The following is a 25,359-nucleotide window of genomic DNA, read 5'->3' as shown; positions in this document are numbered from 1 at the left end:
TCACATTAATTTTCATCCAACCGAATATTTACCCGCAACCCCAGCCCTGCGACAGGTACGGGTTAAATTGCGGCTGACCAATCACACAATTGACTGACATCGATTCAGTCAAAGGGACTAAGGCTCAGTTTTCGGCATAATCATCCAAACATTACAATTATCACTATAAAATTCATTTTAAGCCTATTCATTACAATTTCATATTATAACCTATCCTAACATGTCCCCCAACTACCAATATAAACATAACTTTACCATCAACATTATATTTACTACTAACATTATTCATTTCATAAGACTACCCATATGTGAACTTAAACTAACAAAAGACATGAATTAGACATGCATTTAACCCATATTATCATGTGAAATAAACTACTCAAATAAAAATCACAAAATCATACAAGAAAACAAGATTGTGACATAAATTCGTCGAGTAACTCGAAATATGTTACCTTAAGCTAGCAAAGAGACAAGCAATAAACTTGAGAAAGCTTCTAAAACCCAAAATTATTCTTCATCTTCAACCACATATGAGTCACCTAAAATAATTATGTGAAAGGACGATATTAACGAATTATCGTTATATAAAATATGAAACGGAAATTAATTTAATTATATTTTAAATAAACCAAACTAGCGTCAAAACAATTTATAGATACGGCCCAAACTCGCGACTTAGCCAGGCCACTGCCTAGGCCACGGCCACAACGAGTAACCATGAGACGGAAACATGAGCATTTTTGAGACGGTCATTTAAATAATTAAATGGTGGGATTTTATAAGTATAAACCATAAAAGAAAGGATTTAAAATGAACAAATTTAACGAATTGCGTTTTATATAAAAAATAACACGAGACGGAAATATAATTTAATTAAACCTGAACAAAATATTTCACGGATAAAAGTTAACTCAACCGAGGCTACGGCCTAGCCATGACCAGCCCAACCCGGCCACGGCCTGGCCGCACACCCGACATGGCTCAGCTACGGCCTGCAAGGCCTGGCCCCTGTATAGACCAGTGCACGGCAGCAGTAGTGGTGACCAAACAGAAGCAATACGATACACACAGTACAACAAACCTAGCAATTCCTCCTCTGTCCAGCCGCCTTAAGGCGACTTTCTAGGTCAAACAAAGACGGATTTCACCCGTACAAAAGACCCAATTCAAACATATAAATATACTTGAGACATAAGCAAGAAAGTTTGTTCAATTTAGCATAAAGAAACCCGTTGAAACAGCCCGCGAGAGCTGCCCGACAAAACCCATTTTTACTATTAAAGAAGCTCATTTGTGACCATCTTAAGACGAAATTTTAAGCATTAAAATGATAGTACTCACCCAATTAAATTACCCAACATAATCACCCACTTCACCATGAATCCAAAGGTACCAACTTTTCTCAAAATGGATAAATAAAACTTGTATAAAACCGTCTCAAACCAACACCACATGAAAGGGATTCCAGCAGGTCTCTTCCTATGAGTTGAACTACGTACACAAAAATTGATTTGGAGCAAAGTGCGTTTCAATGTCATTATCATTCATCAGCAAAATTTCCTTGAACAAAATAACTATATCCTAAATCCCCTAGCACTAATGATGACTATTAACACGACCCACAATTCTACTGAGTAAACACGGTCCAAAGCTAGCACAAATTGTGACGGAATTTCACATATAAAACCCAGGCACTAAAACAATTATTCCGACACATTCAACCATTAATAAGAGAAAAGCACAGAGGACCCAACTTTATCACACAAGAGTATATAAAACGACCCATAAGACGGAATTTCGACATTTTTGTCGAGTAACCTATCACCGTTACCTTATAACTTCCTCAATGAGCACGATTTCCGACTCAAACTGCTCCGGGTCTTCAAATCCTTCATAAAAGGGCAAGAAAACGGAATAAAGAAGCTAAAAGACGACACTTTTATAAGACGGCGAAAGACGAAACCACTACAAAAAGGAAACTTTCTTACCTTAAAAGGAGGAGGAAGGAAAGGGGAAGAGAATGGTACAAAAATTATCGAATTTGGTTGAGAATGGAGGCGGGATCTGAGGTTGGAGACGGGATGAAAATGGCGATTTGGTTCTTTTTGTTTGTTGTTTCTGTAGGTGCAATCGAAAAGAGGAAAGGAAAGGGAAAGTGAAGGGTGGGGACGGGGTAACATACAACATTAATAATAATAATAATAATAATAATAATAATAATAATAATAATAATAATAATAATAATAATAATAATAATGATAATGAGACACCAGCTAGCTTGCTAGCTACTAATTATACGTACGTTTCTTCATCGTTAAGTAATTTTGCTCGTTTTTTAAACCGCCTCGAGTTAATAAAATCTGTTTTTAGTAAAAGTTTCAGTAATAAAACGGAATTAATAATAAATAAATTTAATGAGTGAAAATAAAATGAACTCAGCTAGTTAACGTAAATAATACAATATCAGCTTGAATCGGAATTATTAGCGATTTTTACAAAACTAACGGATAATAATAAAAATTGCTAATTTAGTGAAATAAGCTCAAAATAGCTAATTGGACGGTTTTGTTCCCAAAATCCATCTTGGGTTCACTTAAAACAACTTTCATAAGGACTCGCAAAGAAACGGAAATTATTAAATAAATAAACTCGAACTAACTTTAAATAAACTTATTAATGATTATTAAAATTAACGTATCGAATTATGATGAAATTAATTAATTAGCTAAGCATCTATATATAAATCGTTAAATGATGTAATTAAATTCAAAATAGCAATTAAAAGAATTTTATCCAACTTAATAAAATACGGGGTGTTACAATCACCCCATCTTTTAAAAAGTTTCGTCCTCGAAACTTGAAAGTATAAATGAAAGGTTATAAAAATAAAACTGGAATTGGAATCGCTAACCAAAACATTTTAAAGGTTATTTATCGTAAGAATCAAAATTCTTTCAAAAGTTTCAAATAAAATTTTAAAAGAACGATTCTCATCAAGGGAACAAAAGTGTTCTCGTTACGTATTCAAGAAGATCACATTCCAAATCAAAGATAAGGTCAAAAGGCAAATCATTTGTATAAATCAAAAATCAAAATACCTTCAAAAACATTAATGAAGAGTTTTCAAAAATATAAGTCTCATTCATGGAACGGAAATGCTCTTGTCGTGCACACAAGAACGCTAACTTTCCAAGTCAGAGACAAATTTAAAACAAAAACTATTCGTCGACAAGCGTAGAACAAGTTATCAAACGTTTCCAATAACTAGTTCTAACATCCGATCAACGTTAAAATCAAAATAAGAGAAAGGTAATCTTCTCAAATTTTCTTTTGCAAAAAGCCAAAATAGAAATAAAGGTTTCACCTTTAAAGCCAAATGGGAGTTAAATCCCTGAAAATGTAACATTTAACTTTGACAAAGAAGTCATAAATAGATCAAAGTTAACAAAAATTGGATAAAATTTAAAGAAATCTCGGGTTTAGCGATTAAAATCATGATAGAGAAGTCTATATTCAAGGAACAAATATGGAATTAAATCAAATTTTCATTTTCAAATCTTTAAAAATAGGTTAGGTTTGCAGAAGTGACATAAACTTTTAAGAATGAATCGAAACTGGTAGCTTGAAAGTTTAGAAGTTGTACAAAAAGGAAAGTAACTTAGATAGCATAAAAACAAAGTATGTTAAGAGAGCTCAAACTTAACCAACAAGAGAGCTATAATGACTTTCATAGGGTAAAAATTGAAGTCAAAATTACAAGGATGTCAAAGATAGAGTTTCACAAGATACGAGTGTCAAACTTAAAGGAGGAGCAAGATGAAGCGAGGAAATGAGGTATAAGAATCACTAAGTATGTCTCATCACATTACCTAAGTCTTTCTAACATCACATCCTCTCAAAACCAGGGTTAAGGGTTAGACACAAACAATCTCCTCAAGAGTCAAGTTTTCCAACCAAGGTCAACATTCCTCACAAGAAAGAGTACTATCAAATCGCGTTAAGGGAGGATAAGCAAGGAACAAAAGACAAGTTAGGAGTACAAGCTTAGCTTTTAAAGTAAAATAGAAGGGAGTTTAGAAGGAGGATAAGCACCAAGAGATTAAGAATAAGGCGAGATACAAAAAGAACGAGAAACATCTTCAAGGAAGTAGAAGCATTCTTCAAAGGTTGAACAAATCTTCAATCGTCAGCAATAGGCACTAAATTTTGATCTTCGTAAAATATAAGTGTCCTTTCAATGGAACGGAGATACTCTTGGCGATCACTCAAGAACATCAATATTCCAATTCAAAGACATAAAAATACATTTTTACACCAACAAATGATAAAACTAATTATCAGACGTCTCCAATAACAAGCTTTAACACTAATTGACGTTAAAACCAGTGAAAAACATTAAAAATATTTTCAAAACCTTTAGCTATAGATAAGCTCACGGTCATTGATCCAAGAACGCAACAATTATTAAATGACAATCAACAAACAGGTTAGTACCTAGCAAAGAGCAAACACAAAGAGACTACAACATAAGGTCCTAAGTCTACCCATCCTACCCATCTCTCAAGTTTATTATTTTAAGGTCAAGTTATTTATATTGGGGTGCACAAACGTGCGTCGGGAGCAAATATGCTCTGATACCAACTGTGACACCCTCACATTTAGCGTTAAAAAAACACGTAAATTCTACAGAAAAACTGACAGGATATGTTTGTAATTGGTTCAACTAATTAAAACCTGTAATTTTTAAAACTTTTCTATACCATTCACAAACATTTCCAAATGTAGAGTGCCAAAACCTGCAAATACTAACAAACTAATTTACATAACTATGCTAAAGCTGCGAGAATAAGGTGATACAAACCAAAGAAAAAGAGGGAGACATATGTCCCTTCAAAATATAAACACAACCAAAAGTTTAAAGGTTTACTACAAAAATAGCCAAACTAAGTCCAAGGTTCTTTTGCTCACTAGCTCGTCTGTGTACCCCATCTAAACATCTTCAACCTGTCAATCGCACTTTATACAAACACGAAAGCCACAATTCAGTGGGGAGTAACTTCGAGTCCTCCCAGCCACGAAATGTCATATTTAATGTAACATGTAGTGTAACATGTAAACAACATGATAAATAATTTAATTATCAAGTATTCTAACATATGACCACTAAACTGACCAAATTAAACTATCATGTGAAACATATAACAAATAGTCATCCAAACTTTATCAATTGTAACCGGCTTACATCTCACCTATTACAATTCATAAAATCACCATACAAGAAAGGGCAATATATCAAAGACAGGCATAAGTTCTTAGCACGGTCAATAGTCACTCTGTAACTCGAGTCTATACCACGAGGTAGGGAAGGTAATCGAACCGGTATCTTGGCTCAGAGGTTCTATCAAAACATGGCCAAGACACAACACAACCCTAGCCTAAAAATCATGCAGACCTAGACATCCGATACACACCACCGCACCCAAGACCCACAATTTTTCTAAAACAAAGTGAGTACCCTAAGGAGTCCACCAAAGGGTTGGCTAGTACTTAAGCTGACCACTTACTCTCAAAATAAGTAACGAGGTCATGCCCCAACTTGGATATAAACCCACCAAGTCAGGAACACAAAGGCTATTAAGCAGTGAACATATACTCGTCAAAGACTATAAAGACCTATCTATGACAAACACAACAACCTGCAAGAAGTATTCAATACCAATTCCATTTCTAGCAATATTAACAATATTAAAGGTTTCAGGGAATCTAGGGCCGTTTCTACAATATAAGAAACTATTAAATTCAACCAACAACACATGTGAACTAAAAACTTAATAAATGGCCTAAAACAAGAATAAGGCCAATTATTCATTCTTCACATTAATTTTCATCCAACCGAATATTTACCCGCAACCCCAGCCCTGCGACAGGTACGGGTTAAATTGCGGCTGACCAATCACACAATTGACTGACATCGATTCAGTCAAAGGGACTAAGGCTCAGTTTTCGGCATAATCATCCAAACATTACAATTATCACTATAAAATTCATTTTAAGCCTATTCATTACAATTTAATATTATAACCTATCCTAACATGTGCCAACTACCAATATAAACATAACTTTACCATCAACATTATATTTACTACTAACATTATTCATTTCATAAGACTACCCATATGTGAACTTAAACTAACAAAAGACATGAATTAGACATGCATTTAACCCATATTATCATGTGAAATAAACTACTCAAATAAAAATCACAAAATCATACAAGAAAACAAGATTGTGACATAAATTCGTCGAGTAACTCGAAATATGTTACCTTAAGCTAGCAAAGAGACAAGCAATAAACTTGAGAAAGCTTCTAAAACCCAAAATTATTCTTCATCTTCAACCACATATGAGTCACCTAAAATAATTATGTGAAATGACGATATTAACGAATTATCGTTATATAAAATATGAAACAGAAATTAATTTAATTATATTTTAAATAAACCAAACTAGCGTCAAAACAGTTTATAGATACGGCCCAAACTCGCGACTTAGCCAGGCCACTGCCTAGGCCACGGCCACAACGAGTAACCATGAGACGGAAACATGAGCATTTTTGAGACGGTCATTTAAATAATTAAATGGTGGGATTTTATAAGTATAAACCATAAAAGAAAGGTATTAAAATGAACAAATTTAACGAATTGTGTTTTATATAAAAAAAACACGAGACGGAAATATAATTTAATTAAACCTGAACAAAATATTTCACGGATAAAAGTTAACTCAACCGAGGCTACGGCCTAGCCATGACCAGCCCAACCCGGCCACGGCCTGGCCGCACACCCGACATGGCTCAGCTACGGCCTGCAAGGCTGGCCCTGTATAGACCGAGTGCACGGCAAGCGAGTAGTGGTGACCAAACAGAAGCAATACGATACACACAGTACAACAAACCCAGCAATTCCTCCTCTGTCCAGCCGCCTTAAGGCGACTTTCTAGGTCAAACAAAGACGGATTTCACCCGTACAAAAGACCCAATTCAAACATGTAAATATACTTGAGACATAAGCAAGAAAGTTGGTTCAATTTAGCATAAAGAAACCCATTGAAACAGCCCGCGAGAGCTGCCCGACAAAACCCATTTTTACTATTAAAGAAGCTCATTTGTGACCGTCTTAAGACGAAATTTTAAGCATTAAAATGATAGTACTCACCCAATTAAATTACCCAACATAATCACCCACTTCACCATGAATCCAAAGGTACCAACTTTTCTCAAAATGGATAAATAAAACTTGTATAAAACCGTCTCAAACCAACACCACATGAAAGGGATTCCAGCAGGTCTCTTCCTATGAGTTGAACTACGTACACAAAAATTGATTTGGAGCAAAGTGCGTTTCAATGTCATTATCATTCATCAGCAAAATTTCCTTGAACAAAATAACTATATCCTAAATCCCCTAGCACTAATGATGACTATTAACACGACCCACAATTCTACTGAGTAAACACGGTCCAAAGCTAGCACAAATTGTGACGGAATTTCACATATAAAACCCAGGCACTAAAACAATTATTCTGACACATTCAACCATTAATAAGAGAAAAGCACAGTGGACCCAACTTTATCACACAAGAGTATATAAAACGACCCATAAGACGGAATTTCGACATTTTTGTCGAGTAACCTATCACCGTTACCTTATAACTTCCTCAAGGAGCACGATTTCCGACTCAAACTGCTCCGGGTCTTCAAATCCTTCATAAAAGGGCAAGAAAACGGAATAAAGAAGCTAAAAGACGACACATTTATAAGACGGCGAAAGACGAAACCACTACAAAAAGGAGACTTTCTTACCTTAAAAGGAGGAGGAAGGAAAGGGGAAGAGAATGGTACAAAAATTATCGAATTTGGTTGAGAATGGAGGCGGGATCTGAGGTTGGAGACGGGATGAAAATGGCGATTTGGTTCTTTTTGTTTGTTGTTGCTGCAGTTGCAATCGAAAAGAGGAAAGGAAAGGGAAAGTGAAGGGTGGGGACGGGGTAACATACAACATTAATAATAATAATAATAATAATAATAATAATAATAATAATGAGACACCAGCTAGCTTGCTAGCTACTAATTATACGTACGTTTCTTCATCGTTAAGTAATTTCGCTCGTTTTTTTTAAACCGCCTCGAGTTAATAAAATCGGTTTTTAGTAAAAGTTTCAGTAGAAAACGAAATTAATAATAAATAAATTTAATGAGTGAAAATAAAATAAACTCAGCTAGTTAACGTAAATAATACAATATCAGCTTGAATCGGAATTATTAGCGATTTTTACAAAACTAACGGATATTAATAAAAATTGCTAATTTAGTGAAATAAGCTCAAAATAGCTAATTGGACGGTTTTGTTCCCAAAATCCATCTTGGGTTCACTTAAAACAACTTTCATAAGGACTCGTAAAGAAACGGAAATTATTAAATAAATAAACTCGAACTAACTTTAAATAAACTTATTAATGATTATTAAAATTAACGTATCGAATTATGATGAAATTAATTAATTAGCTAAGCATCTATATATAAATCGTTAAATGATGTAATTAAATTCAAAATAGCAATTAAAAGAATTTTATCCAACTTAATAAAATACGGGGTGTTACAATTATTTCTTCTTCTTTTCTTCCCTTTTCTTCATAAAATCCTTGGGGATTTCCTCGGGGATGCAAGGATCCTTTCTCGTCATTGCCCAACTACTATAATATGTACAAAGGCCTTCTAATCTTGTCTCTCCTTGATGCTTGGTCATTGAATTCAATCAATTTAGTCTCGTTTTGCCATGAAAATGCAAGATTCTTACTCCTTTCCTACCAAGGGATCAAAATCTCAAAGAATATGCAAAACAAAGAACTAAAGTCAATAAATGACCCAAATATGCACTAAAAAGCATGGGAACAAGGCTAATTCGAGGGCTAAATATGCGCTAATTACAAATGGGGTATTTATAGTAGGGATTCATTCGGTTAACTAAGGCTTAATTAGTAATTACACTTTTTAGATTTGAGCAGGGAAAGGCCGGTATGTTTCGAAGGATGGGCATCTTTCATTGAGGCTTGAAGAAGACGAAATTGTGCTGCCTTGGAATCCGGGCGTCTTGGGCATGAAGACGGGCGGATTGTGGTTCACGTAGCAAGGAAAAGTTTCCTGTCCAGGAATACGCCCCTCCCAAACGAAATATGAGCGTCCTGAGCTTCAACCCGAGCGGGTTGAATTTGACCCGAGCGGGTTGAGCTGTATCTTGAGCTCGGATTGTAAAACGGACGTTATTTCCTCATCCGGACTCCTATTGGAGTGATTCAACAGCCTAGATCACTTGATTTTTCGACGCCATTTCATCTAGCATACTTTCAGAGACAAAGGAGCAATCCTTGGTTTGGTTTTCGAGCGATTTCTTCATGCAATGCCTTCTTTCTCGTCATCCTTGCTTTTATCCCTTTGATCCTTCTATATACACTTTATTCCTACATACTTGGCCATCATTCTTGCCTCCTCTTCATACTAGTCCATCTAATATCATCAATAAGCTTCCAAATATGCACGAAAGACGGGAATTTCCGCCTTATTATCTCCCTTTCTACAAAACATATGAAATGCGATAGAAAAGCAAATAGGAAGGTTTTGACGGATAAAATGGCCATAGAATGTTATAATAGTATGAAAAATAGGCTCAATTAGAGGACTAAATATGCGCAAATAATGATCACATCAAATATCCCTAAACCGAACCTTTACTCGTCCCGAGTAAAGAGGTGACTAAAACTAGACCTTTATTTAAACTAACATACTAATATAGCCGATGTGAGACAATTAGCGGGTCTCACTCCGCCCCTTCAACTCACAACAAGACAACCATGAGGTAGGATGCCTTCTTGCAAAGCAAGGTGGAGCTTGCCAAAATGGCGACACATCCAAACATTAAAGCACATGAAATCAAGTAATGGATGCATCTACAAAAGAATAGCCACTTTCCTCATCTAAGTGGCGGAAATTATCTACAAGGGAAGCAATTCAAGGGTACACACTCCTTCATAGATGCAATTTGTTCAAACTACTAAGCCTAGAAGGATACCAATAAATCACCTCCAAGTTGTGTCAAGCTAGGGTACCTTTGTCCTCAGTCGTTAAATGCTTTTGTCAAGAGTAGACTCCCTATGGTGTTAGAAACACTGGAGGATCGCGGAATTCCCCCTCTTGCCTAGACAAGAAGAAGGGTCGTCCCCTCTCTACCATGCACAAAAATGGATACGATGGATAAAGGGATCGATAGAATTTGAGTTTCACTTTGGGAGTTTGCTTTCATTTTTGTTTTTCCCCCCAATTTCATGTGGCATATAACATTTGAGAACACTTTCTTGCCATTTCTTTTTTATTTTTGGCATTTCAACACTTGACAACTTTCAACTTTTCTTTGCATTTCTTTTGAACATTTTCAAAGTCACCCCATATGTAGTGAGGGTGGCCTATATTTGAAGCTTTAGGAGTTCTATTTTTGCTCCTCTTTTCATTTGATGCATTTTTGCAAACTTTCTTTCACTTTTCATTTCATTGAACTCAAATTGATTTCTTTTTGTGCCCATTCCCTTTGATGACAAAAATGTGGTAGAACACGGATGATGAATGGATGGATGCATGGTTTCAAGGGTCACCTTGGAATAAACGGTAGCCAAGGAGTTATCACACCACAAGGTACTCTTGACTAGGCCTTAATCCATGGGTCAAAGGATACTAGCATGACACATCCTAGGGTGTTTTACAAGTATTCTAACAAGCAAAGTCTTAAGAACAAAAAGCATCTACTAGGACCTATATACACTTGTTAAGCTTCCCAAGTAGACGGTTTCGCAAAATTTTTCTAACCATGCAAACTACATGCCATGATGCAACTAGTATTTATACATCCTAATGCATATGCTTCTACCAACTAGTATGCCATATAAACTAAATGCAACTCCTAACAACACATAGATACACAAACCGCAACAACAAAATACACCACATCCTCCTTGACATGTAAGCCCATCCTCCTCATATGAATAATGAAATAGAAATGGAAGGGAAATAGAGATTAGAGCGATCATACCATGCGGTCTTCATTTTCCCTTGCTAATGCCTCAAATGTAGTGTTGTATCTATCTGAGAAGAGAACAAAAGCACAAGTATATACAATTCTACACTACTAAATTAAAGAACATATTTTTGGTTTTTTGAAATTTTCAAATTTTTATGGATTTGGAATATAAATTCCCATCCCCCACTTTATTTTGGACATTGTCCTCAATGTACATGTAGGAGTAGGGAGAAAAAGGAAATACATATTTTTGAATTTTTTTTTTTTTGAAATAAAGTACAAATGCAATGATATGATATAAATGAATGCATGCTCTAACTAAATGCAATTCTATATGAGATAGATAACAAATGAATGCAATCTACACTAGATGATGCAAGGCTAATTCTAGTAAACTATGGTCACCTATGATCAAACCTCCCCAAACCGATTTAAACACTATTTCTAGTGTAGAAATGAATAGGTTTGGCCATTAGTAACTATGCATGAATTCTAATCTATATGCAACTATCTACATGAATCATGTGGGATAAATACAATGCAAACTAATCTAATCATGTGAGGTAAATTACAATGCAAACTATACATGAGAAATAGGGAAAGAAAAGGGTTCTTACAATCATTGTAGGAGATGAAGATGGTAGATAGGAAATATATATAGCCATGACATGAGCCAAATGAGAGAAAAAGATGAATATTAGCCTGAACCGCTCCAGACAGAAATGACCCGCTCGGGTTGACTGAGAACCCGCTCCAGATAAACTCAACCCGCTCGGGTTGGCAGCAAAGACGGGCGTTTTTCTTAAAATCCGCTCGGATTCTTGGGCAGAGAATTTTTCTTCTTTTCTTGGCCTTCAACCCGCCCGGATTTATCTTGGGATGGGCGTCTTTTTTGAGAATTTGGCCCAACACCTTTCCCTTGATAACACACTTACTCATAAGCCCAAATTTTCCATTTTCTTCATTTCTTGACATTTTTCATCTTCTCATTTTTATGAATTTTCTTCAAAAACTCAATTAAAAATATGAGATCCCTCCCTTTCATCTCTCATGCAATTAAATGAATGCAAAACTACACTAAATGCATATATACAAATTAATGGTTATTAAGGAACTCCATCAAACCAAGGATTATCAATAAACAATTTCATGGAAAATCATCACTAGCACTCAAAGCACGCAGAAGTCGGTCAAATTCTTGGGAGTGGGACATGAATAGGCATGCATAGCAACACAATATTATGCAATGAAATAATGCCCAAGTAAAAGACCGAACAAGCATGTCAAGAACATTATGACAAAAATCATAAGAGAAATGATGGATGGAAGGAACATGAAATGGGTAGTTGGTTGGCAATTCACTCAACTCATCCTCCAAATAGTCAAAATCACCACATTCAATGCAAGTACTCTCATTATCATCCAAGGTGATTTTAAGGGTGTCTATTTGGGGTTCCCAAATGTCCTCATCATATTCCTCATCCCAACAAGGTCCATTATCAAAGGGGTTGTCATAGCAAGGCTCACCAAGCTCAACACAATTGTGTCCCTCAAATATGTCAACCTCAAAGGGTGAGTTTTCACTCAAGCTCTCATCCATATCACTCTCACTTTGCCCATTAACATCAAATTCCATGGAGGTTGATTTCATTGAAACACAAGAAGAGTAGCATGACGGTATCCAAGCATTAGTTTCACAATCAAGAATGTACTCCTCCTCCTCATCACTCTCCTCATCTAGCACTCCATCTTCCCAAGGTGGGGTGATTTTATGGACAAAGTAAGTTGGCTCAAGGTTATAGGAAGGTTTCTCATCCTCACAAATCTCATTTTCATAGTTTTCCTCAATGAAGTTTTGAAATGTGGCTTTTATTGCTTCCATACCTTCCTTAGCACTCTCAAATATATCATGCATAGTTTGCTTAAGACAATGGATGGTCATGAACTCAACAAATTCCCAAAATTCCTCAAAACTCATCTCACATATCCTACTACCACTCAAGTGAAATGCCAAGTTGCGGGTTTCAAGGTTCATGCCATTATAAACAACACAACATGCTTCATAATTTGAAAGAGTAAAACCATGATGCCAAGCATGAGTCATATAATCTTCAAATCTTGCAACATATTTATCAAATGATTCATTTTCATATTGCCAAAAAGTGAATGTAGACATGTTGAGCATGTGAAATAGAACAAATACAATAAAACTCAAGAAAGAGAAACACAACTAAAACTAGACAAAAGAACAATTCAAATAAACAACACCGTCCCCGGCAACGGCGCCATTTTGATGGGTGATGTCGTCGGGTCACATCCAATCAAACACATTTATAATACTCAACATACAACTATTTAGTGGTAAGTCGAGGTCGATCCATGGAACGGTGGTTACTCAAATTATTCAATCTAATTATGTTTGTGCTTGGGGTTGTCACAATTATAATGGGTTGATGATTCTAATCTAATAGATGCAATAAACAAGCAACAAAAGGAAAGATGTAAACAATTGATTAAATATCATAGGATATCATGGGTTCATAAGGGATTCATGGGAATTGATCATACAAACATGTTCTCAAATTATAAGCAAGCAATTATTGTTGTGATGGATTGAGCTGGGTTATATCTTACAATCCTAGGAAAGTTTGGGTCCCGGAGCCGAATCGATTAGATTGTACAACACCTACAAGTCGACTTAGTCTTCCCTACTCAACAACATGCATGGTCTAATGAGACTCGAGTTGGTTTATATCTTACAAGTCTCATTGAAAAGGTAGGTGATGGGTAAAAAATGCAAGGACTCATAGGCTCGCATTTCATCAAACATAACATGTGCATAAAGTTGACATCACAACAAGCAAGCAATTTAATCATGTGAACATATTGGATTAAGCATGATTATTTCCCATGTTTATCTCCCCTAATTACCCATTAATCCTAGCTGAGGACTACTCACTCATTATCATGGAAAACATGTCATTAATGGTGTCAAACATCACAACAAGTATAAACATGATAATAGAATGAAGAAATGAATAATTAAGATTAAAGGGTAAAGGAATTATACCAAACTTGAGGTGATCCAAATAATAAAGCAAAGAATAATAGAAGAAACTTGATTGATTGATGAAGGGTTGTCAATCCTCCAATAATAACCCAATAATCTTCAATTATCCAAAAGTAACAAACTTGAATAATAAACTTGAACAATAATTAAGGAGAGATTAATGTGAGATTTGTGGAAAGATTAAAGAGTAATCTATTCTAATCTACTCCTAATCTAATCTAAAGAAGGCTTTTCTACTCTAAAAACTTGATAAGATCCCCCCCTCCTTTTGATTATTTACAAGTGGGGTATTTATAGTGGAAATTTGGTGGATGCATTAAGGTTAACTAAGGGCTAAACTAGTAATTACACTATTTAGATTGGGCAGGGAGACGCCGGTATTTTTCGAAGGAAGGGCTTCTTTCTTTCAAGCTTGAAGAAGACGAAATTGTGCTGCCTTGGAATCTGGGCGTCTTGGGCATGAAGACGGGCGGATTGTGGTTCACGTAGCAAGGAAAAGTTTCTTGTCCAGGAATACGCCCGTCCCGAGCGAAATATGAGCGTCCTGAGCTTCAACCCGAGCGGGTTGAATTTGACCCGAGCGGGTTGAGCTGTATCTTGAGCTCGGATTGTAAAACGGACGTTATTTCCTCATCCGGACTCCTATTAAAGTGATTCAAAAGCCTAGATCACTTGATTTTTTGACGCCGTTTCATCTAGCATACTTTCAGAGACAAAGGAGCAACCCTTGGTTTGGTTTTCGAGCGATTTCTTCATGCAATGCCTTCTTTCTCGTCATCCTTGTTTTTAACCCTTTGATCCTTCTATATACACTTTATTCCTACATACTTGGCCATCATTCTTGCCTCCTCTTCATACTAGTCCATCTAGTATCATCAATAAGCTTCCAAATATGCACGAAAGATGGGAATTTCCTCCTTATTATCTCCTTTTCTACAAAACATATGAAATGCGGTAGAAAAGAAAATAGGAAGGTTTTGACGGATAAAATGGCCATAGGATGTTATAATAGTATGCAAAATAGGCTTAATTAGGGGACTAAATGTGCGCAAATAATGATCACATCAATGATCCATGAAGGATCGAAGCCAAGAAACATTGGTGAGAGTGTTTGAGCTAGTGTTGGTGGATGAATTTGGAGTTGCCATTGCAAAAACAATTTTGACTACAAAATAAGAAGTGAAGGAATTAATAAACATTTATCGTTTTAATAATTCTTGTAAACATTTTAAACAAGTTTTAAGCATTTATATAGTGACCTCTACCCAACTATTATAAATGATCCGGAGATCCAAATTCATATTAACTCGGGTACGGTGACCGATTCATCCCTAATCAATATAATTCAGTGGATTAACTCTTTAATCGATTCTACTTCTAGAATTCTCGGTCGATAAAATTACTTTAATATTTATCTTAGGCCCGGAACACATGTGGCTACGATCGCGAATACTTCCGTTGAGCTCAATCTAAATTTCGATATAATAATAATTTACTACCCAACGCAACAAGTTTAGCACCCTGGTGAGCCGAGCTTACTTCCTCATGAAATTGGGATTCATGGTTCTACTATTTGGTAAGGCTAATTCTCAATTATTATTTATTGAGAGGTCTTGTCAATTTATTATCTATCACATTTTAAGTGAACTAAAGCGGTGAACTACGATAATTATAATTGACACGGTCGATGACTCGATAAAATGATATGCAGGTGAAGTTATGGCGATTTAGCTATGCATGCAAACATATAAAACAAATGCAAAGCAAAGCAATAAAATCCTAGTATGGCCTTCCTAAAATAGTAAATCTAATAAAGTATTTACAAATTCAGAAACCAACTCCTTTGGTCCCTTGACCTTCATTTGGCACGCACTCCAAGGCAACACCGTCTTTATCGGGACACCTTTCCGAATGGCACCGTCTTCAAGGATCTCTGAGAGAAATAAATTACATAGCTTTTCTACTTTATACATTATAAAAGAAAAACAAAAATAAAATAAAATAAAAGTAATACGAGATCACATTAAATACAACCGAATCGATATCCCCATTCAGTTCGAGAAATATCAATTAAAAACCAAGGTCATACTAAGTACAAATTACATGTATAAAACATGCCATGTGATATGCCAAATCGCCCTATTTAAGCTAATATGGTATATTCGGTCCGGTTTTATGGATAATTGTGACTGTTAACTTATTAAAATCTGTAATACTCCGTATTTTATATGACTAATTTAAGACGGGTTATATCGATTTATTACGCTAAGCTATCTAATCGTGTTGATATCGTAAGATCGAGTTATTCGTAGACTTGTTGAGACGGGTTTAAGTGAACGAAGTCACGTTAGATGGCCCAGTTACCCAATCACGCTACCCATGATCCATCTACCGTCTAACCTACTTTAACCTAAATTTTACCCTAGCTCTACAAAACACTCCCCTCTCACCCGCCTCCCTCACTTCGACGGCACACATTTTCACAATCACACAAATCGAGAGGGAGAGATTGAACGTGGGTAGTGACGGCGCAGCAGGGAAGAGCATAGGGTGGTTGTCGATGCTTTGAGGCGGCTTTAGTGGTGGTTTACGTGGCAGTTTAGGTAAGCAGTCATCCTTTCTTTTCCGTTTTTGTGGTTTGTCGGGTTGTAGTTGTTTTCACCGTGTTTCACAGGGAGGTGATACTGGTGGTCGGTGTCGGGGAAATGGTACTGGGTGGTTTGAGTCGCCCCTATTGGTGGCGGTTAGGGAGGTTTTAGGCGGTGGAATTGGCGGTGAGAGGCGTTATCGATAGGGACAATCAAACGGGTTTAAACAAGGGTTTTCAGGCGGGTTTAGACGATTAGAATTGGGGTGGTGCCACCGTGGACTCGGGGGAGGTCGAAACGGCGGCGCCACGGTGTCTGTGTGGGTTGAGTGATGGTGAGCAGAGTGGTGGTGGTAGCATAGGATGATGTTGACGACGGTGGTGGCTATAGGGTTGCAAGGGGAGGCTGTTGGTGGCGGCAACCTCTGTTAGGCGGTGTGGCAGGGCTGTTGACATCCCTGGTTCGACTAGCCGGCAAAAGTCGACCAGGTTGGGGTCGGTTGTCGGCGGTTGGGTCGAACTGGGGAACGGGCCTGGTGGTTATCGTGGTGGTTCAGGCGGCGCGTGAGGGGTTTGGGCGAGTGTGAAGTCACGGGTTGTGGGAGTCGGGTTGTTAGGGTTGTTCATTGTTTGATTCGTTTTTTTCTTAATCGTATAATTCGTTTGATCTTTTATTTATCATATTAGTTATTTAATTTAATTCCCGAGTCATTTATATAATTAGAGACGGGTTTTGAGTCGGGTTGGTTAAAATGGAAAACTGCTATATCAGGGAAGTTTCCATTTAAGGAAACATTCCATGTTAGGAAGTTTCTAATTTTAGTAACCTTCTATTTTGGGAACGGGAATAGTTAAGTAATCATTTATCATTTATTTATCTTTCAGAGGGCGAATTTGTTGTGGAATATTATTGAGCATCTGTCCATTTGACTGCAGTACTGAGGTAGGGGAATACACTGATTGAGTTCTTATGATTATAAAGAGTTGGGATGTTCGGTGATTATATGACATATCTGTTTATCTTATTTACCTCGTTGAGCATTATTGTTTCATACGTTTTATACATTTCTTATGCTTTGGAGTTGGAGTTGGAGGAGATGAGATTATCGTGATTAAGGCCCAGGCGGGTTCTGCATGACTTGCCCTGGTGTCCTCAGCTACGAGCTGGTATATCGATGACGGTCGATTTGATTAGTCTGCCGGGGATCGTTATGGCTGGGCGTTCCGGGGATGTGTGTGATGGAGTTGAGACTCGAGGATCATATCATTGCATTCTTTATTATATCGTATTACCTACTCAACCTCGCGGTTGACCCTGTGTATTCGTGTACGCTTTGTGATGATCCATTTCGGGGAGCAGTTTGAGGTTGTTGAGACATATGGAGCTGGCAGGGGAGAGAGCATGGATCACCTGACTTAGAGCTAGCCCACTTTTATTTTCAGTTTAGCTATCAGACTTTATTTACAGTTTTGAGACATGTTCCATTTGAGTTGTAAACATTATAACTTTCAATTTAAAGTACTGTTTATTTTTTCTTTGTTATCTACTGCCTCGGGTTTCCGAGATGGTAACACCCTTCTTTATCTGAGGAGTCCTAGTCCAGGCCCTTAAATTAATGGGGGTGTTACAAAGTGGTATCAGAGCGAACGATCCTCAGGCCTAAACCAATGAATCCAATGAACATAGGAAGAGTCTAAATAAAATGAACCCCCGGGATAGAACTGTTAGGAGCACACTAAAGGTAAGGGATGAGTTAGGGGCCCCCTCACACCGAACCATTGGCCCTCTCAGTTTGACCCGGGAACCCTGAGTGTATATGAGAGAAAGGGTAGAAAAGTTGCATGATGTTGAGCATGAATTCATATATCGTTGCCTAAGTGTTAACTGATTGATATATTAATTGTTGCATAAATGAGTTAATGGGAGGTTGTGGCATAATACTTTGCATGTTTTAAAGTTGATTCATACTTATATCTCTATAAAGTTTGTGTTAGAAGGCTATGTCTAGTGATATGCGGTTATATGATCCCTAAACCATGCTAGGTAGACAAGTAGGGTAAGAAGTGATAGAATTGGCTAGAGTTGCCAATGTGATTTTGTGTTGCAGCTAATTCCTAAAATTTACTTATAGTCATGCCTTCAATAAGGGACACAGCTGTAAGCATCACCCAGGCAGAGTTAGATCAGCTACGGGCTGAGAATGAGGCCCTAAAGGCCAAAAGAATTGATCCTGCTAAGAGGAGTACCACAGTGGCGAGGCATAATCCTACCATCTTCACTGAGGAAGGGGAACCTCACTTGCTGGGTGAGTGGTTTCGAGAATTCACCGACCTTCTTGAGTTGATTTCTTGTCCGGAGGAGCTGCAAGTGGACCAGGCTGCCCACTATCTTAGGGCCACGGCTGGAGAATGGTGGATCAGGAACAAGGCAGAGATCCGACATGTTGCTTGGGACATCGAGGAGGGTTGTGTGTCTTGGTTAGTGTTCCAAGCGATACTGACGGACCAGTTCATGCCAGAGTTCAGGAAAGCTACGCTCAGGGAGGATTTTGATACATTTCAGATGACAGAGGACATGACAGTGGACACTTATCACAGGAAATTCCGACTGTTGGCTTCATACATCGACGAATTTGCTAGGGATGAGACCATGCTGGCTATGAAGTTTGAGAGGGGACTGATGGTGGATATCAAGAAGAGGCTGACGGCAGCTCCACCTACCACAGTTCAGGACATCTACCTGAGGGTTGGTGCTGCTGAGAGGCTCTCCGAGCAGATCAAGGAGGATAAGAAAGGAAAAGCTGAGAAGAGGAAGCCGGAAGTCATCGGATAATATCTGGGGCCAAGAAGCGAGATTCAGCAAGTTCGGTGGATACTCCACCAATAGTGCTCCTGGGGGAATGAGGAATCAAAGCGGAGGCAGTTACAGAGGTGCTAGTAGTGGAGGTAATGCGCCCAGGGTCACCTGTTATGGAGTGGAAAGTTGGGACACAAGAAGTGGGAATGCAGAAGTTCTGGAGGAAACCAAGCTAGGGGTTTCCGGACACCTACATCTGGATACAGCGGATCTCGTACAGCGGGATCAGGGTACAACAACTACCGTGCTCCTAACACTGGCTATAGAGGAGGTGCCCGATCTGGGGCAAGTAACAGTTATCAAGGAAGCTACAACAACGGTCAGAACCGTAGTCAGCAAAACCAGCCCAGCGGGGGTGGTAACTTCCAGAGGAACCAGAACGAGGGGAGCAAGCAACCCTTTACCGCTTCATCGAGTCAGTCTGGAGCTAAGTCCAGTGGCAAGCTCTTTGCCATGGGAAAGGAAGCAGCAAAGGAGGATGCCCATGTCGTGACTGGTACATTTCTTGTCAATTCTAAACCCACATTCGTGTTATTCGATTCTGGTGCCACACATTCATTTATATCTAGGGGGCATGTTAGAGCCTTGAACCTTACTGCATATGATAGAGTCATTGATTCTGTTATAGTACCCTCGGGAGAGTCTGTGTCTTGTGATAGGATCTATACTAGTGTACCTATTCAGATTGGGGAGGTTGTCTTTCACTGTGACCTTATAGAGTTCCCATTGGGTGGATTCGAGGTGATTCTAGGGATGGATTGGTTGGGAAAGTACAAAGCTTTCATTGACTGTTACCAAAAGAAAATATCACTGAGAGGACCTAAGGGAGTCAGAGTAACCTACAAGGGATACATGGTCAAACCCAGAGCCAAATTTATTTCTGTGAATACCCTAAAATCGAGTCTGAGGAAGGGAGACCAGTTGATCTTGTGTCAGATGTGGGATAGAGAGTCTGAGACCCCTAGGATTTCTGAGATACCTGTGGTGAGAGACTTTGAGGGGGTATTCCCGGAAGAGATCCCTGGGCTACCACCTAGGCGCGACGTTGACTTTTCCATTGATCTAAAGCCGGGAGCGGGACCTATTTCTAAGCCAATATATCGTATGGGACCGAAAGAGATGGAAGAATTGAAGAAGCAATTGGATGAATTGGCTGAGAAGGGATATATTCGACCCAGTTGATGCGTGTCTAAAATATGATGTTTCACACTGTATTCTACACGCATTTCAGAGCTCAAATGTGCAATATATGCCTATATTTCCCTATTTTCCTCTACTTTCGTGTTTTTGTACTTTATTGCAGAAATGTGAAGAATTGAGCGGAAATCGAGCCAAATCCGTCCCCGAGTAATCTGCATTGCAAATGACGCAAAGGAATTGCTTAAAGAACGAGCTTGGTGCGCAATTTAAGGCTCGAAAGACAAGTCCACGAGTTAAAAGAAGTCAAGTAGCGACTTAGCGATCGACCGACCAACCTAGTCGTCGATCGACCAAGGCTCGGTTTCGAAGCTCATTGTTCTTGAGGAGCGATCGATCGACCGAAGCATCTTTAGTCGATCGACGATTTCGATTCCAGCACGAGATTTAGAAAGCCCGTGAAGTTTAGGTTTTAGAAAGAGGTTGTTGCGTTGATTGCTATATAACGTAACACCAGCATCTAGTTTTGATATCGAATAATATATCAGAGAATACATTAAGTTTCACATCACAATAATTTAGCTTATTTCCGAGTTAGGGTTTTGGGTTATCAACTTTAGCATTGGAAATTCTGCCATTGTTCTTAATCTTTCCTCTTGAATCTCGGTATTTCTTACCCCTAGTATTGAGTTTATTGGTTTGCTTTTATTGTTAGTATAGGTTTGATAGTTAAGTGCCCCAAAGCCAATTATCGTTTTATCATCGTTGTTATTTATTTTAAAGCATGAATTCAGTAGTTATTATTAGTTTCATTGTTGTCTTCATCTTTAGCATGAGTAGCTAAATCTTTAGTGCTAGGATGTAGGCGATTTATGGCATAGGCGGCATTAGATTAGACACGGCCTGAACCCGCGTGTCAGTCGATCGACTGACCTTGTTGGTCGATCGACTGACCTTGTAAGGTTATCCCTCGTTTTAATTGTCTTTAATCTTGTATTTAACTAATCGAATGCATGCGACCAGTTAGATACCTATTTTGTGACTGACCCATTAGATCGAAAGATAGGGAAAGTTATTTGACCATCAATTAATTCGACTAAAAGCGTGCTAAGATCGAAAGATAGGTATAGTTTAGACCATTAGTCACTTTTGAGGACGAAAGTTAGTATTAGTGACATTAGGGACCTATAGCGAGATCGAGAGATGCTATTTGTTAGGAGTGGACCGAGAGGACCTCTTATTTCCCGCCTTACCCGTGTTTGATTGACCGACTTAGTTTTTTGCCGCCGAAGCTATAATGACCCGAACATCCTAGTACCTTTCTTTTATCTGTTTAAATCATATCTTTAGTTTATTTTCTTCTTATTGTTATTAGTTATAGACCAATTCAAATCAACCCCCATAATAGTTACCTCGATCAACGTTAACCAACTAAAGTTTACAACTGCCTCCTTGTGGATCGACCCTGTTACCACTAGCCTAGGTTAGTCTTAATAGGAGTTTATAAATTTTATCATTGGTACTCACAACGACGGGTATCAAATTTTGGCGCCGTTGCCGGGGAGGCAATAGTCCTAATTTTAGTTGTTTTTATTTTCAGTCTTTCTCAGTTTAAGGGACTTTTGTTCCTTAAACTTTTCTTATATTCTTGTTGTAGTTTCATCTTATGCGCGCAGTCACGGGGTGGAGAATTATTACCATTTGACTCGAGATAGAGAAATCTTTGCGCGGGTTGAGACGAGCACGAAGGATATTGTCGACGAGGAGGAAGAGTGAGTACTCTGTCAAGCTATCTCGAGCACGATCTGTTTGAGGAAGACCAACAGTCTTCACCCACCTCTTCATAAAAACAGTTATTTTCCCAGAAATTCCAGTCATGGCCGAGGAGGCAAGTATAGCTAGTTTTTCTGAGCCGACAGCCGACAACTTATACAAGGGGTTCGAATTACCGGGAGATGCCAGAAAATTCGAACCAAAGCCCGCCTACATCACTATGGTTGAGAGAAATCAGTTTGGGGGAGCTGCAAACGAAGATGCAGCTAAGCACATGGAGACCTTCATAGACTACTGCTGCTCCATTCCCCCACTAGCTGGCGTGACCCAGGACCAGATCAAGGAGACAATGTTCATCTTCTCCCTTCGCGATGCTGCAAGGGAATGGTATAGAGATCTGGACCGAGCCGCTCAGGAGATCACTGATTGGAATACATTGGCATTGGCGTTCTACAAGAAGTACTTCTCTGCTTCAAGAACGATCGCTATTAGAGCCCAAATCACGGGTTTTAAGCAAGGGCCAGATGAAAATTTCCATGAGGCATGGGTCCGATTCAAGAAGTTGGTGCGAACCATACCGCACCATGGGTTTGCTAAGTGGAGTTTGTGCAATCATTTCTACAATGGGTTGTACGATGATCAGAGGGCCATTTTGGATGCTGCTGCCAATGGAAGATTCGCTGAAAATTTGGGAGCAACCAAGGGGTGGAAGATCATTGACGATCTAGCTACCCACAAGGCCGAGTATGGGAATTCGAGAGGGAACAGAGAGAGAAGAGCTGCTGAGTCCTCTTCTGTTCTTGCGCTTGAGGCTCTCACCGCAAGATTTGACAAGTATGAGCTAGGGGGAGCTTCTAAAGGTGGGATATACCAAGTTAATGCCGTGTCAGACGGTCCCTTTGTCTGTGAAAGGTGTGGAGTTGAGGGCCATGTCTCGAAAAATTGCCCTAGCCCCTTTGAATCTTGTGCTGCCTTTCAACACTATAGGCAGAACAACACCTACTACGAGCCACCGCATCCGAACTTGAGTTGGAGGAGCCAGAATGTCCAAAACCCAACTCAACCTCCGCCACAGCAACAACCATATGTGCCGCCTCATCAAAAGCAACAGCAATACCAGAAGCCTCCTTATGTGCCGCAACAACAACAATCACAAAACTCTGAGTTCTCCGAGCTTAAGAATCTGTTGCTAAAGGAGTCCCAAGCAAGAGAGGCCGGGATGAAGTTACTTGAGAGCCAAATTGCTCAACTGGCTAGTAAAAGCAACACTCGAGCTCCCGGACACTTACCCACTCAACCCGAACAAAAGGAGACCCTAAATGCCATCACCTTGAGGAGCGGGTCCACCCTTGATGGTCCTGCCATGGTTGAGGATCTTTGTCGAGAAAGATGAGCCAGAAACAAGCCAAGAGAAAGCTTCAACGAACAATTCAAAGAAAAGACGTCGCCGGGAAAATTAGTCGATCGATCGATATACCTAGTCGATCGATCGAAACACGGGTTCGGAGCTTCGAATGTGCAACCTTGATCGATCGGCGAGGAGGGAGGTCGATCGACCAATATCACTTGCTGATGTTGAAGAGTTTCGTCCTTTAATGCCAACTAATCTACGAGATCACTTGTTTGGGTACTACGATCCCGAAGATTTTAGGGGGGACAGAGTCTTTGATGGGTCGATCCGGCTCAAGTTCGATCCAATGACGGTCAATGGGTCTCATTTGAGACGGTCCGAGGAGGGATCTAGCTTCAACAAAAAGAAAGTGACGGACTTTCGGCCTAAGTCCAAGGATCGAAGCACACGCGACTTAGAAGAGAGGGCTAAGGTGCTCCTTTGACCCCATATCCGGAGAGACTCGTGCGACCAAAGAACAGGTATCTTTCAATAAGTTTGAGAAAGTTATCCGTAGTTTGAATGTGCAAGTCCCCTTCCTTGAGTTAGTTAACCAAGTACCCGCATACACTAAATTTATGAAACAATTTGTTGTCAAAAAAGCGGTCACTTGAAGCGAGTGCACACCTTTGTCGCACTCACCAAGGAGTCTTGTTCTTATATCTGTCTCACATGCGCCCCTTAAGTTAGAGGACCGGGCAGCTTTTACGTCCCTTGCAAAATAGGTACCTTCTCAATTGAGAAGGCATTGTGTGACTTAGGGGCCAGTATAAGTGTCATGCCCTTGAGTTTAGCTAAGAAACTCAAGTTGACCCGGTTTGCTATCACAGAGATGACAGTTCGGATGGGTGACCGTCTGCGGTCGAGCCAATAGGAGTCCTAGAGGACATACCGTCCGGATAGGGAAGTTTTTCTTCCTGTTGACTTTGTTGTCCTTGATATGCCCGAGGATGACCATATTCCCATCATTTTGGGTAGGCCATTTTCGCACACTGCTTTGGTGCGATTATTGACGTCGGTTTAGGAACCTTGACCTTCAAGGTTGGGAAACACTCTATCATTTTTGCCCAACCTGCTAAAAAGAAGGACGCCATGTGGCCGAGTTACTTTAATACGGTCTCGAAAAGAGATCGTACTTTGTGCTTCCCGAATCGCCTTTGTCCCTATTACTACTGCTTTGTATTAACCCCTCCGCCCCAGATTGGGAGCAAGAAGGAGGAAGAATCTGTTATTTTAGATAATGCAGGAGCTGGTTTGGGGAAGGAAGAGCCGTTGGATACTCCAGCTGCGACAAAGCCTATCGTTCAAAGAGGAGGTCTTGGATGCCTAAGCTATGGGACTGATGAGGAAGTGGAAGATGAGCCAGCCAAGGTGAGATGGGCTGATTTGGATTCCGATGATTCCGAGGGAGTCCTTGAT

The sequence above is a fragment of the Silene latifolia genome, chromosome Y (assembly GCF_048544455.1).
Source record: "Silene latifolia isolate original U9 population chromosome Y, ASM4854445v1, whole genome shotgun sequence".
NCBI lineage: Eukaryota > Viridiplantae > Streptophyta > Magnoliopsida > Caryophyllales > Caryophyllaceae > Silene > Silene latifolia.
Note: the sequence above shows the minus strand (reverse complement) of the source record.